Source organism: Hoplias malabaricus, chromosome 4 (genome assembly GCF_029633855.1).
Source record: "Hoplias malabaricus isolate fHopMal1 chromosome 4, fHopMal1.hap1, whole genome shotgun sequence".
NCBI classification, from domain to species: domain Eukaryota; kingdom Metazoa; phylum Chordata; class Actinopteri; order Characiformes; family Erythrinidae; genus Hoplias; species Hoplias malabaricus.
The window spans coordinates 42,923,137-42,937,821 of NC_089803.1; the positions used below are offsets into that span (position 1 = coordinate 42,923,137).

The 14,685-nt window shown below is 38.8% G+C and overlaps 1 protein-coding gene and 1 long non-coding RNA gene across 3 annotated transcripts in view; both read left to right on the forward strand.

The window, feature by feature from the left end:
• Positions 1-276: 276 nt before the first annotated feature.
• Positions 277-5,003, forward strand: LOC136693716 (uncharacterized). The gene is made up of 4 exons (XR_010802095.1): positions 277-511; positions 621-734; positions 1,311-1,470; positions 4,211-5,003. It is a non-coding gene; the product is annotated as an uncharacterized lncRNA (long non-coding RNA).
• A 9,506-nt stretch (positions 5,004-14,509) lies between these two features.
• The window catches only part of ccdc146 (coiled-coil domain containing 146), a 33,228-nt gene continuing 33,052 nt past the window's right edge, over positions 14,510-14,685 (forward strand). The window contains exon 1 of one of the 2 annotated variants that reach the window (XM_066667082.1): positions 14,510-14,641. The gene's annotated coding sequence lies outside the window, so the exon portion shown is untranslated. The remainder of the gene's footprint in view (positions 14,642-14,685) is intronic. The other variant, XM_066667084.1, reaches the window with a different exon arrangement.

Genomic DNA, 14,685 nt, shown 5'->3' on the forward strand with positions numbered 1-14,685 from the left:
TTTCATATCACTCCAGCTGTGTTTATCATGTTGGTAGTAAAAATACATCCCTACCTTTTAACAATAAGACATTTTAGGTTCCTGAGTAGCCCAATCATTTGGAGATCACAAATTCGATCTTCAGTGATGCCTCAGTTATCGGAGGCTGGGAGTCCTAGGGAGTAAAACTTAAATGGTTGCATTATCATGCCAGTCCAGTGGGGGGCATAGTACCCCTTAAAGAGACATCAAAACACCATGAACCCTGAGAGAAACTTATTTATATGCTGGAATCTGAAATCCTTGTTTTTTTTTTAAATGTCCAGACACACAAAACACACTCTGGACAGGGAGCATTCCATCACAGGGCATCACACATTCACATCCATGGACATTGTGAATAGCCAATCCACCTATCAACATTGATTTTTTGAATGTTGGAGGAAACCCATGCAGAAAAAAAGGAGAAATTTTTTTTCAAAGACACAAGGCAAGTACTGAAGCAACAAAGTCAGAACCTTGGAGCTGCCAGGTAAAGTGCCAGTCTCCCAAAATAACTCTTAATTTTTGAAATGAAAGAACTTATTTTCAGTCACTGAATACATTTTGAGAAGTGTAGTGGACAGGATTTCTGTTTACAGTTTACAGTGTCTGTGAAATGAATAAATGAATCTGCAGCTGGCTGAGACAGGGGCAGAAACCCAAACTGAGAACCCAAACTTCTCTGAGCCATCTCACAAGCTGCAATTTACAAGGTAAGCAAACTGAATGTCCCTTTTTCACTGTGTTTTGTTTATTTTCTCAAATGTGCCCTACGTGCAGAGAGAATTGTGAGTAGCTGAGGGACATGAAGGATACGTCTATTGCGTCCTTCAAACTGCTCCAAACATAGGTTACATTTCTCTCTTTTCTTACGAAGGATCTTTCACATTGGAGCAGCCTTCTGACGTAGCAGCCGAGCTCGGCTGCAGCCTAGGCTTTGGGACGTAGCTACAGACTGAAGAATTCAGTAGGGCTTTGTCCCACTTGTGACAAACTGTTTAAATGATAGTTAAGATTTATTAGTCCCTCAATTTACTATGTCGCTGGAACTGAGAGACAGTACCAAAGTCCTTTGTCCTACAAATATGAATATTGCTCTTTATACCATTCATTAATTCATACTGTCTGTAACTGCTTATCCAGGGTTGCAGTGGGTCTGGGGCCTACCCAGAATCATTGGGCAGGAACACACCCTGGAGGGGCACCAGCCGTTCACAGGGCGACACACATGCACACCTACGGACACTTTTGAGTAATCAATCCCCCTACCAATGTGTGTTTTTGTACAGAGGGAGGAAACTGGAGCACCCGGAGGAAATCCACTCGGACACAGGGAGAACACACCAAACTCCTCGCAGACAGTCACCTGGAGTGGGAACCCACAACCTTCAGGTCCACGCTGCCCTTCTTTATATCAAAGAAGAATTGGATTAGATAAGGCAATGCTAAGTGAGTGACTACTGATGAAGTATTAGAGTACTAACACACAGATGACATAGTGAATCTATTGGGTCTAACTTTACATTTATAAGTTGGACCAACAAGGTAAGTGTATATAATAGCATGCAGAGTAAGTGGATACAGTGTTTAAAAACTCCAGCAGCCCTGCTATATCTGATCCACTCATTCCAATTCAGCACAAAGTGTTTAAGTATGGGATTGCACATTAAGTGGAAGTGATAAACTGTACAAGTGTAGGAGTTTGTGCAAGTGTGCATTTTCATGTTTTGGCAGAGTGGTGTGTGTGTTTGTGTGTGTGTGTGTGTGTGTGTGTGAGAGAGAGAGAGAGAGAGAGAGAGAGACTCCTCTGACTCTTTATCTCCAGTCATTCTCCAGTTTCACACTACTGCTGGACAGCTTCACCCTAGTTTGCCTCTTGGCTTCTAGCCACTTCCTCTGCTCTCCCCTCATCTAGCCTCATCCCAGCCATTCAGATCAGCTGGAGAATTACAGAAAGGAGAAGGCCAACATCTAGTGCATTAACTCTCTCTCTCTCTCTTTCTCTCTCTCTCTCTCTCTCTCTCTCTCTCTCTATCCAGATAGCCTAGACACATCTCACACACACAAAACCATGCCTCTGTGTTGTCAGGGGACAACTTGTATCTGTGAATTGTAGGGACATTACGTAGATTACCATTCATTTTGTGGAGACGTACCATTAAAATTTCCATAAGTACTTCTAACATAACACTAACCTAAATGTAATAATGACCAGCTTGTGCTCCCCACAAGGAAGACAAGCCTACAATATGAGTGTGTAAACAAGTTTTGATCCCCACAATGTAATGTATTCCTCACACAAACACACACAGTCTGACGTTAGAGACTGAAGCTGCATCTATATCCTCTCGGTTAATTAGGCTTTTTCAGCTGCCTTTGATTGTAAACAGATTTACCGACTGTGACCTTGTTAAAGTCTGATGAGACTTCCCCTCCTAGTCTGTTTCCTACAGATCTGCACCAGTGAACGTTTAGACCTTGTCGGATCATGTTTATTGACATACTGAAAAGCTGAACAGCTGCTTTTGGATGTTTTTTCTTGTATCTCTCAGTTGGAGTTAGGAGGATTTGTTACAATTTGCTTTTGCTGTTTTCAGGAGTTGAGTACAGGCCCGCAAATTAGATAAGATAGTAGAACAGGCCTGTTCAAAACAACATATAATTTCTGTTGGCAACAATTTTCCTGGACGTTAAGGAGGTTAGATGATAGTTTGTGATACATCATGATCATGTTGAATTTACACAGAAATTTACATTTTGAAAATTAAATTTACATTAAGAATTTACATTTGATGAAAGTTATCTAGAAATTATTGTAAGTACACTACATGGATATTTCCTCATCCTTCATTCTTTTCTAAAATGAAGTGTATGGAGATTAAAATCCATACATAAAAATTTGTTTTTCAATCAGATTTTATATATATTTTAATCACTTTTTTAATAAAAAATATTAACATTTGTTATTTAAATAAAATGTTTAGTTTTGCATATTATATTTTATTAAAATTTTTAATTAGACATTTAAATGGCCAGTTCAGTCAACAATAATCTCATATAACATATAATAATAAATCTTCATATTATTCATGCAAATACTTAACTGTGATTGCTGAATTTGATTACTCTGGCAGCACTTATTTTTACCTAGGAAGATCAGGTACAGGGTGAGTCTATCTGAATACCCCAGCAAGTAATAGGTGAGGGGGCCTACTTTTATGTCCAGAACAGCTTGAAAGCCACCATATTGGATCAAGGGCATGTTTTTCCAAAGAGAACGTGGTTATTTAGCATATCAAAGAATTAAAAGCAGCATGTCCTGCAACATTTGACTCACCCTGTACTGAGATTTGATACTGAGAAATCTTCTAGTCAGATTTTTTAAACTCTGAAAATGTGTAATTTTTTTTTTTTTTTTGAGAACTACATCCCATCTTTTCAGGTTTTTAGATGTTGCAGCATTACAATGAGGAATTAATAGCTTTCAGACATAGATCTTTGGAAAATTAAAAAGCGTTATTCTTCTTTCAGCTGCTTCCATCCGGGGTCACCACAGCGGATCAATCGCAATCCGCTCTGTCAATCTGGCACGTTTTTTTTTTTTACATCGGATGCTTTTTCTGATGGAACCCTCCATATTTATCCAGGCTTTGGGACCAGTGCTACAACGCAATGCATTCCAGTGTCTAGGTACACACACTCACACCTATGGATAATCCTTTGAGCCACCAATCCACCTACCAATGTGTGTTTTTGGACTGTGGGAGGAAACCGGAGCACCCGGAGGAAACCCACGCAGACACAGGGAGAACACACCAAACTCCTCACAGACAGTCACTCGAAGCCAGGCTCCAAACCACAACTCCAGGTCTCTGGAGCTGTGTGACAGTGACACTACCTGCTGCGCCAACGTGCCACCCAAAAAAATAACTACATTAACATTAATCTAAATAGGAATGACATAATACAAAATTAAGTCCTGGTTAAAATGATCTCCCTTTGCTGTTCTCAGCAGTTGAGTAAACACCATGCATGTAAACTAGATCAGCTGTTAGAACCAGCCTGCTTGAGATGACATTTATCTGTGTTGACATCTGGGTTCCTGAAAATAAGGAGGTAAGAAGTTTAGCTGGCTTCAGGTCACGGTGAACCATTTCCCTTGGATAGATGTTTTGTCTCTGTGTTACAGGAAGTCTGAATGGGTGCACTGAGAGTTTTTCATTCAGCATCTGCACAACTACTTTCATCTTACAAGAGAGTCTGACTCCCCCACTCTGCCAGCTCCAACCAACAGAGACTCAGGCTTCTCCATGTAGCCGACTGACTTGCCTAGAAAAGCAATCATAAAGCCATCCAGGACAGCTCCAGACTCAGTCACGTTAATGACTTACTAGGAATGACTTTAATGACCCTGCTAAATTAAGCTTTAAAAAAGCAACAACAGTGTTTGGCTGCATTTGGGGTGAAGTACAGACCTGCAATTAAAGAGGAATGATGGAGCTGATAAAGGAAAATGAACACAGTGTTGTGGTATGTCTGGACACTGGGCAGAACAGCATTAATGAACCTGATAATGAGCATATGTCATATAGTAGAGATTAGACCAGATTCTTTTGTTTTTTAATGGCAGTCTTTGGAAGGTAGTATGCAACACAAGAAAGAAAATCCATGTGCTGTCAACAACAAATCTCAAGCCAAAAGACAAGCAGATGTAGAACAATAAATATATAAATAAATAAACACAGATAAGTGCAAAGCAGGCTGTATCTTGTGGTTGTCCAAAAATGTCTCTAACATGGTCCAAGCTATCGTTGGGAGACTGCATAGTTCAACCCCAGGCATCTGAGGCCAGAGGTCCAAGAGAGTACAGTAGTGTCACTCTTTTGGGTGTGTAGACCCTACCTCTTCCACATCACAAAGTACAAATGCTTTGGGTAAGTATCAGAACTGGGCCTTTAGCCTTCTCCATTAAGCACACTGAACTCCAGTCACATTGTGCTAGCAGCATTTTAAAAAATGTGCAGCGTCTGCTTTCACAGGTCTTGGAGAATGTATGACCTAGTCTTCACACATAATGGACATAATGGATCGTTATTAAGGAACACAAATTTGTATTTCCTATTTCTCTTTATCTATGAATCTCACAATTAGTGGATCACTAAAATATCATAATACATTGACTTACATTAGAAGTTAAAAATATTCAGATTTCTCCTGTACAATTGTCTGTAATAGAGCCATATATACACACATAGTATAAAGGATGGGGCATATATCTTAGTATACGTTTGTACATTTCATATATTGGACATTTGTATAATATATATGGGTCATGCATATATTTCCTGATAGGTATATAAATGCATATGTCTAGTAAACAAAATTATATATATATATATATATATATATATATATATATATATATATATATATATATATATATATATATATATAAATGTAGTGAAATATGGGTGAAAATGTTAATATTTTCCACTAACAAAGGGCAGCACAGTGGTTAAACAGTGTTGCTAACCTACTGCTCCAGGGTGCTGGGCTCTAGGTTTGAGCCTTGCCTCAGGTTACTGCCTGTGAGGAGTTTGGTGTGTTCTAATTAATGCTAGAATAACGGCCCATGCAAAGTTATGTGTACACAATCTAACGAATAACAATTTACCTTTACTTTAATAGAATTCAGTTTTTCCTGATATGTATGGATATGTATCATGTCAAAGAAATAAAAGGGTGTCCTGCGACCATTGATTCACCCAGTATATTTTGTTGTATGTCTATATGAGCCTCCTTTACCAAAAGCCTGTATCAAATAAGTTGTTGTATTTGTCATGCTTTTGCCCTGTCTGTATTCCAGCTCTGTCGGTCGCGTTGCCTTGTTTGCCATGTGCTAGTAGCACATGGCTCTGTTATTGTGTTGTTTCTGTTTCCACCTTAGTCCTGCCTCTGTCCAGTTGTCCCCAGGTGTTACTTGTTGTGTGTGTGTGTATATATATAGTCCCTTTGTTTCAGCGCTCCCTTGTTGGTTCTTGTGTGTGTAGATGTATGTATGAATGTTTGCTCTCTGTACTTCATGTCTCTGTGTTTAGCTCCTTTATTCTGTGTAGTCTTTGTTTAGTGTTTAGCCTTTTTTAGCATTTAGCTCTGTTTAGCGTTTAGCCTAGTCTTTTGTGTTTAGCTCCCTAACCTTTTGTATTTAGCTTCTTAGTCGTTGTGTTTAAGTTCACTGTCTTATATTAATCTCCTGCACTTACCTCCATCCCATCTTCTTCTGACCTTACCCCTCCAAACAAGACAGCACCTAGACAGTATTTGTTGGTGTATCTGAAAATATGTTGGATATAATAAATTAATGTATTCTAGAAATCATTTGCACATTTAATGAAAAAATCACTGTCATTATTTAGAGACTTCTCAAATTAAAATGTCCGTGTGTATAGATAATCATGTGTCCTTTATATAGCACTACAATTTACCTTCCATGCTGCACTCCCTTTACTGGCTTCCTGTAGCTGACCGCATCAAATTTAAAACCCTCACTACCTTCAAGCACGACTTGTACAGCGCGACTTGAGCCACCATCCTTAAAGATGCATGGAAGACCAGCATCAAGAATCTTCTCTCTCCTGGCTTCCAGAGGGTGGAATGGACAGGAGACTGTCTTGTAGTCTTCAAACACAGACTGAAGGTCCATCTCTTTCTAAACTACTTCAATGAGCACTAATCTAAGCATTTGTTGAAAGCTTTATGTTTACATTATGCTCTGCTTAACATTTTAGCTTCTTTCTAGATGTGAACACATGGGGATGTACCCAGAATAGGTATTAGGTGTTGTAGTTATGCTGCGTTTAAGTTTTTTTTCTTGTTAGGTATCAGCACTGACCCTGTTCTGGCATTGTTTGAGCTCAAGGGTACTTTAGGTTCTAATCCTTTGTGCCATCTGGGATATGCACTCTGACTAAACACAAAGTACTTTCTGAATGAGAGCGTCTGCTAAAAGTTGTAAATGTAAATACCCTACTTAGGAAATGCAACATTTTTGTTGTTGCCCAGCCAAAGGAAACACCCAAATATCAGATCCTAGTAATTCTTCTGATGGGAAATATGTAACAAAGTATTTCACACAACAGGCTACAGTGCTGTGTTTATTCCATAAACAGTCATCTTTATTTGATTAACTGCTATGCTGTGCTCACAGCTGAACCCCATTTTTTTTTTCATTAAGAATGAGTTATCATTGTGCTTTCTTCATCATGTTGCAATTGCTTTTAAATCAAACACGTTTTTTACAGGCATTGAAAATATAGTCAAAAAAATCTCTCCCTTGCCGCTACGTACCATTTGCTATTTCTTATCCACTAGAAAAGTTACATCATTAGACAATAGAACCATCAGTGAGTAATGCCATTTTAAATGTAGAAGGTTTGAAATGAGTTTCACGTTAAATAGGAGACTACTACGAAATCTTGTAAATGACAAACTGGTACAGTGATTATTAAGCATTGGCTATAAGTATAGTCTATGCAGATATAATATTCTTTGTCCAATGGGTTACAATTATATTAAATAATTTAAAAAATTACAAACAAACTTATTTTATTTGATTATTATTATTATTATTTGCACTATATTACAGAAAAAGCACTTTTTTTTCTTTTTTTCTTAAATGATCCTTGGATGTTTCTGCTTGTAGAGAACCATATTTTTAGAGGACATATGTGAGAATGAAGAACCTTCTTCATTGTATTTATATTATATGAAGTTTCCATTTTTCATTCATTCATTATCTGTAACCACTTATCCAATTCAGGGTCGCGGTGGGTCCAGAGCCTACCTGGAATCATTGGGCGCAAGGCGGGAATACACCCTGGATTGGGCCCCAGTCCTTCACAGGGCAACACAGACAATCACACATTCACGGACACTTTTTGAGTCGCCAATCCACCTACCAACATGTGTTTTTGGACTGTGGGAGGAAACCGGAGCACCCGGAGGAAACCCACGCGGACACGGGGAGAACACACCAACTCCTCACAGACAGTCACCCGGAGCAGGAATCGAACCCACAACCTCCAGGTCCCTGGAGCTGTGTGACTGCAACACTACCTGCTGCACCACCATGCCGCAGTTTCCATTTTGACATTCACAAATGTTTAAAACATGGCCCTTTGTAGAATCACAGTGGAGGCCTCTATGGCATCACACACTGGTATACGTTTAATTTTATGATTGCACGTTGAATAATTTGATTAAAGGACTGCCACTATCACAACATATTTAAACATGGTTTTAATATAGTATTTTTAGTATTTTTAGGGACTTAAACTGGTGACACATTCATAAGACTTTACATTCAAACTATTATGTTTTAAAGCAGAATATTTATAATGAAATATCTAACTAAAAATAAAAAGATTTTCCAAAGCAACAACAGTTAGAAAGTAGGGAATTGAGTGTCGTTTGTGTGACTGAAAAAATACAGCTACCACCCTGCTTGTCCTTTGGCAGTGTCTATGTTTTGTTTTGTGTGTTTCTCTGATACTATGCTCAGGGAGGTATCATCTGCAGGCTGAGATGTTTTCATAGTTTCAGTTTTCCGAAAGGCCACAACATGTCTTTCCAAGCTCTGCGACTCCCAGCCTGTAATTTTGGTTTGAAGATAATCATAGAGTGCACTCACAAAAACGCATAACTTTCATATGAAAATTTCCACACAGCTTTAAATCCAAAGATACAACAAAACAGTCATCTTAGCTGTGCACAAGTCACGCAGGAAGATTTATTCACATGTATTAATGTTCCAATCTGGATTTTTTACTCTTAAAATTAATTACAATAAATAAAATAAAAAAGCTGAAATCAAATAGATTTCGAGACTTTTGAGTAAAATAAAATAGGTCCCATCAAAAATATACAGAGGAAACACTGCAAATGTAAATTAAATTAAGTGATGATTAAGAGAGATGAAAAACATGTTTTGCTATATATATATATATATATATATATATATTTTTTTTTTTTTTTTTTTAAGTAGTTTGTTTTTAATAATAATTTAAAAAATTGAAATATAAATATTTCCCGCCTTGCGCCCATTGATTCCAGGTAGGCTCTGGACCCACCGCGACCCTGAATTGGATAAGCGGTTACAGATAATGAATGAATGAATGAAATATATATATATATTGGGCAGCACGGTGGACAGCAAGTAGTGTCGCAGTCACACAGCTCCAGGGACCTTGAGGTTGTGAGTTCGAGTCCCGCTCATGGTGACTGTCTGTGAGGAGTTTGGTGTGTTTTCCCTGTGTCCATGTGGGTTTCCTCCGGGAGCTCCAGTTTCTTCCCATGATCCAACAACATATGTTGGTAGGTGTGTGTGTGTTGCCCTGTGGGGCACTGGCGCCCCCTCCAGGGTGTATTCCTACCTTGCGCCCAGTGATTCTGGGTGGGCTCTGGACCCACTGTGACCCTGAGCTGTATAAGTGGTTACAGATAATGAATGTGTATATTTTATACACATATATATAGAATTAGCACTCTCAATTCAACACTTTTTTTCTCATGCATCTCACTCACACACAACAGGAAAGAATCTTTCCAATAAACTATCTTTGATGGTTAATGGGGAGGCTAATAGCCCTAACAGGTACCTGGTCTGAGGCCTGTTTCTGTCATAAAATTTCTCTTCACCAGATTTCCTGATGGCTTCAGTCCTAACTCTTCACAAACGAACATGACAGACCCAGATTTGGTGTGTGTGTGTGACCACGTTTGAGTGTATCTGTGTGCATGTGTGTCTATGCATATGGATTGTGCAGCTATGTGATTAGAGCATGGTTTCTGTCCTGAGTTTAACTCCCCCACAGTGGAGCTGTGGCAGGAAGAGGCCTATTGAGAATGCTGGGATCGCTGTGGCTGGAATGAAACCGTATAGAGAACAGAACCAGGAGCAGAGTTTTCCCCAAAAGAGCTTCAACATCACCAGAAGCTCCATAATTACACCCTGTCCTTGTATTTATATCTATGGTTTATTTCATAAGTGTAGCACTTGAGAAAGTGTAGTAGCAGCAGCAAGAGCAGTAGTAAATAAAGCTACATAATATTTTTTACCATAAATACAGCTTCAGAATCATTGTGATACTCCACAATTCTGTAATATGTAAAATAGAGTCTCTATCATTGCTACTATGGGCTCAGCACTGTGTAAACTGCACTATGTAACTTTTGGAGGACAGTAGGAATGTAAAATGGGACCCTACAGTGCTCTCTGGTCCATGGACTGGAGCAGGGTTTAGAGCAAAAATCTGGAATGTCTCTAAGGACAGTGTTGAAAAAATGCTCTGCTCTGGAGGATAACTGCATTGTGGTTTGAAGCCATTTTGTACATCTGTATACATTTCAAGTGTTGTTTTTCCTGCTTCTCCAAAGGGCTCTATCCGCTGGCACTGTCAGTCACGGATAATTTCTTCCATCTACCCCTATCGACACAGTGGCCAGTATTCAGCCTTTATTTCATGCTGATTCATTCGGCTGGGTTTTCTACCACTCATCTTTGGCTTTTATTCAGATATTTTCTTTCCATTTTCTAGATCCTTCAAATACACTGCTTCTTTATTTTACTAGATGCTTTTCCTGAAAAGTCTGTCTCTTGGTTTATGCTTTAAAAACACATTACTGAAATCCAATCTCTGACATTATTGGTATTTCCGATATGGTATTAAAACCAATGTCCCAAGAGGATTTTTGGAATAAAGTCTTGAAAAGTAGGTAGAGTATGTTTCAGTGAGTTTAATCTTTTTATTTCACATATTATAAATTCACTGTCTTTGGAGGGGGGATGGTTTGGTAATCTACTGTCCTCATACTTTTCTCCTGAAGTTGTCACCACCCCCTAAGTTTTGGGGTTTAAGCACTAGGTGGGGCTTCTCTCTTGCTGTTCCTCAGTTAAAAGAACACATAGAATGGACTTGTGTTTTACAGAAAAATGTTCTTGAGAATCTCCTGGCAAAAAATAAATAAATAAATAAAATATTCATGACACTGGAGAGAGTGAAGGGACATTCCGGTGGTTGTCATTGGCAAGTCACGAGCAGATACATCCTCATTATTTGTGGTGGATTAAACTTCCAGATACTTTAATTGTTCACTGTGTTTTTTTTTTTTTCATATGACTATTGGAATGTAAAATGGACAGCGGAAGATAACATCCAGCAAGAAGACAAGGACATAAGAACACACAAAAACCCACATTGAGAAACAGCCGCTGTCTTATCAAACATTGTTTGAACTGTCAGTTTACTAAAGAGAATTATTACACATATGTGCTCTTGTCTTACTATTTCTTCAACACCAACACTACAGAAAGATGTTTAAAAAGCATAATATACATGGCAACTGTATAATGTAACTCAAAATAATTCAGACTATTTGCATGGTGCATACTGTAACTGCCTCTGAGTGAGCTGCAGAATGCATTTATTCTTCCAAAGAATTTCTTTCAGGTAGAGCAGGCAAACACAAATGTCTATGCAGAGCTTTACCAGTTTTCCGCTCAATCTGTTTCACATTCATCCCCGCCTGTTGGCTGGTAACCAATTATGTTCCTTCTACCTTAAAGGCAGACCCTGGAGGGGGCGCCAGTCCTTCACATGTCAACACACAGGCACACCTATGGACACCTTTGAGTCACCAATCCACCTACCATGTGTTTGTGCAAAGCACAAGGAGGAAACCCACTTGGACACGGAGACAACACACCAAACTCCTCACAGACAGTCACTCGGAGCAGGACTTGAACCCACAACCTCCAGGTCCCTGGTGCTGTGTGACTGCGACACTACCTGCTGCACCACCGTGCTGCCCATCCCTCATTTTAACCATCTAGTTTATTTTATTATCTGTCCATTATACACCATAAAACTCATATTCATTAAACAAAATATTATATTTACAAGTCATTTACAGTTTTTTTTAACTGTTGCTTTAAAAGTTTAGTTAGAAAATCTGCACCTGTGCTGTGATTCAGTATGTGAAGATTTACAAATATGCAATTAGGCCCAGCATCTCTCTCTACTTACTTCTTCGCCACTCACCTGCAGCTCAGATGCTCTGCTTAGCAAGTTGATAGCTTTCATTCCTTAGGTTAATCCAGCCATTTGAGACTATTTTTTGTAATGTTGCAGTTTTAAAGCTGTAAAGCTCAGTCGTGATTTTGACTGCTTATTTTGCATGTGTCAACAAGATAAAAACGTGATTGATCTCTGTAAGGGGTCATCACAGAACTGACTGCAACCCAATCAGCAAAAGAGAACTGAATAAAGAAAAAGCACACATTGCTCAACCAGAAACACCTATAAAAATTGAGATGTATTTCAAAGCCAAACAACAATATTTTAATTAACATTTATGTGATAGTGTTACAATTTCACCTAGGAATTCACCTGATGGGCTAGACATATGTCCCTTTACAATAGTTCTGAACATGATGATACCTGTTAGCACTCAAGTGACTTTTAGTGTTTCATGAGAATGGTGCTTCTCATCAGTGAGACTGGAAACCCCCACCCCAACCCACTATGTCTGTCTCAGGCTTCAGGAAAAGAGTCTCCCACATGGCCATAAAACTGTGTCTTTCTGAGATGCACGCTTCCACTTTTCACTGCAGGCACTGATTCATGAAGCCACAGATGTTTTCTTCTTATGGCTGATTTACCAAACCAATGATGTAATGTGGTGCATAGTTTTCCATTTTTACTTTAAAAACAATATAATATTTTCAGTTGCTTAGAAGCAGGTCCTGAAACAGAACTCAGATAGAGAAAAACAGCGAATACAAATCCAGTAAAAATCTCATTCAGTAGACAGTAAATTTTTTCCTTATATCCTAAGAAGAACAGGAAACAGCCTTCTTTGCATACTAAAACAGAAAACTATTCCAGAATAGTCATATACTTGTAGATTTTATGAAGTCAACCCTTAAATAAAAAAAATACATTTTCTCTTAATCCTCTTCTTGTAATGATGGAAGTCTCTCTTTTCCCCAAAATTTTGTCTCCAATATTCAATTTTAATTTTCCAGTTCTACATACTTCCACTCACCCATAATGCTAACAAATAGTCGTAGGTTAAAGTCTAACCCATACTTCATCCGAGACATGTAAAACTAGCCATCATTTCACACCAACTGTCCAATTTGACTATATATACTGAAGTGTCACAAACTCAATGGTAGTGGCACAAACCAAAGAGACTTGTGCCACCAAAATATTCTGAATTTTAATGATGTCACAGGGTCATCAATCCTGACCAATAAAATCAGGTTTCTTCTCCACCTGAAAAAAGAATATAATCTGGATTTTGGAGACACCAGAGGAGAGGAATATAGATCAGGATGGAATGCAGTCCGAGTGTGTCAGGACAAATTAATTGAGAAAGGTGATTCTATAGTCTCTAAATGTAGGATGGGCAAAAAGGGTGAAGCTGAAGTGTGGGGCTATTTTCAAAAAACTATTGTTTGAGAGGGGTAGTGGAGATGAGCCACCAGATTGATATGCTATAGGAAACAATTATGTAAATATATATCTGTGTTGAAGAAGAAGACAATGAGAGATTAAATGAAAATGTAGCAGAACGTTATGTTTGTTTATCGTTTATGTCCTCTCGTGCTCCCCACCCCTCAGTGTTGTTTCACATTCACTAAGTGCATGTTACTTGGGTATTTAGCTATGTATCAAATCCATTAAAGTGCCATTGCAATGTAAAACCTCGGTGTCTTCTTTGAAAGGTCCAGTCTAATGTTATGAGGACCTAAAAATATTTCCTTTATATTTTCCTGAAAACAGCTAAGAAACAGCTATAAAAACATGTAAAACTTATTCATATTATTAGTTTAAGGTAACGTTTGGTCATTGTAGTTTATAAATGGTCTAGTGCTGGCCTCTGGTGGACTCCTGGGTAACCGCTAAAACTGAAAGCTGATTGAATCTATTCTTGTTCTTGGTCGGATTTACTTATCTTATCGTTACACTTATATAGCGCCTTTCTAGACACCCAAGGACGCTTTACAATCTACACTGCTCAGAACGCTCAATTCACACACACACACTGGCGAGAAGCGGCAGCCAAACGCGCACAGTGTACTCTCAACCAGAAACGACCGTCCACCTGGAGGACTGCATCGGGCACTAGGACTTCACCCAGGACAGAGCGCCAATCCATATCTGGGCACACACACATTCACACTCATTAACTCACAAACCAGGACAGTTATTACAGAAGCCAAGAACTGAGGTTTGTACCATGGTTACAGCTCAGTGGCATACTAGTAAAGAATACATATTTGACAAAATTATTAACTCCATTAGTGTTTATTTAAACAGCGTGTTTGTAGTCTGAGCAAGGCCAATTAAAATCAGTTATTCAGCTGTAATACGCAGAGCGTCCTCTGGTGGACGATAGCGCTGGTGGTCGCTATGGAGACAGCTGTAGACAGAGCCCTGAATAACACGGACTGAGATTTAGGTTAGTGCACACTCTCCGTTTACCAGCCCTTGGTTTAATTTAATGTCACGGAAAACTTTTTCAAGATTTTGACATCCTTTAAATACACTGCACGGTAAGTGGAAATCAAAAAGTGTAACATTATCAAGGGCAGCTGAA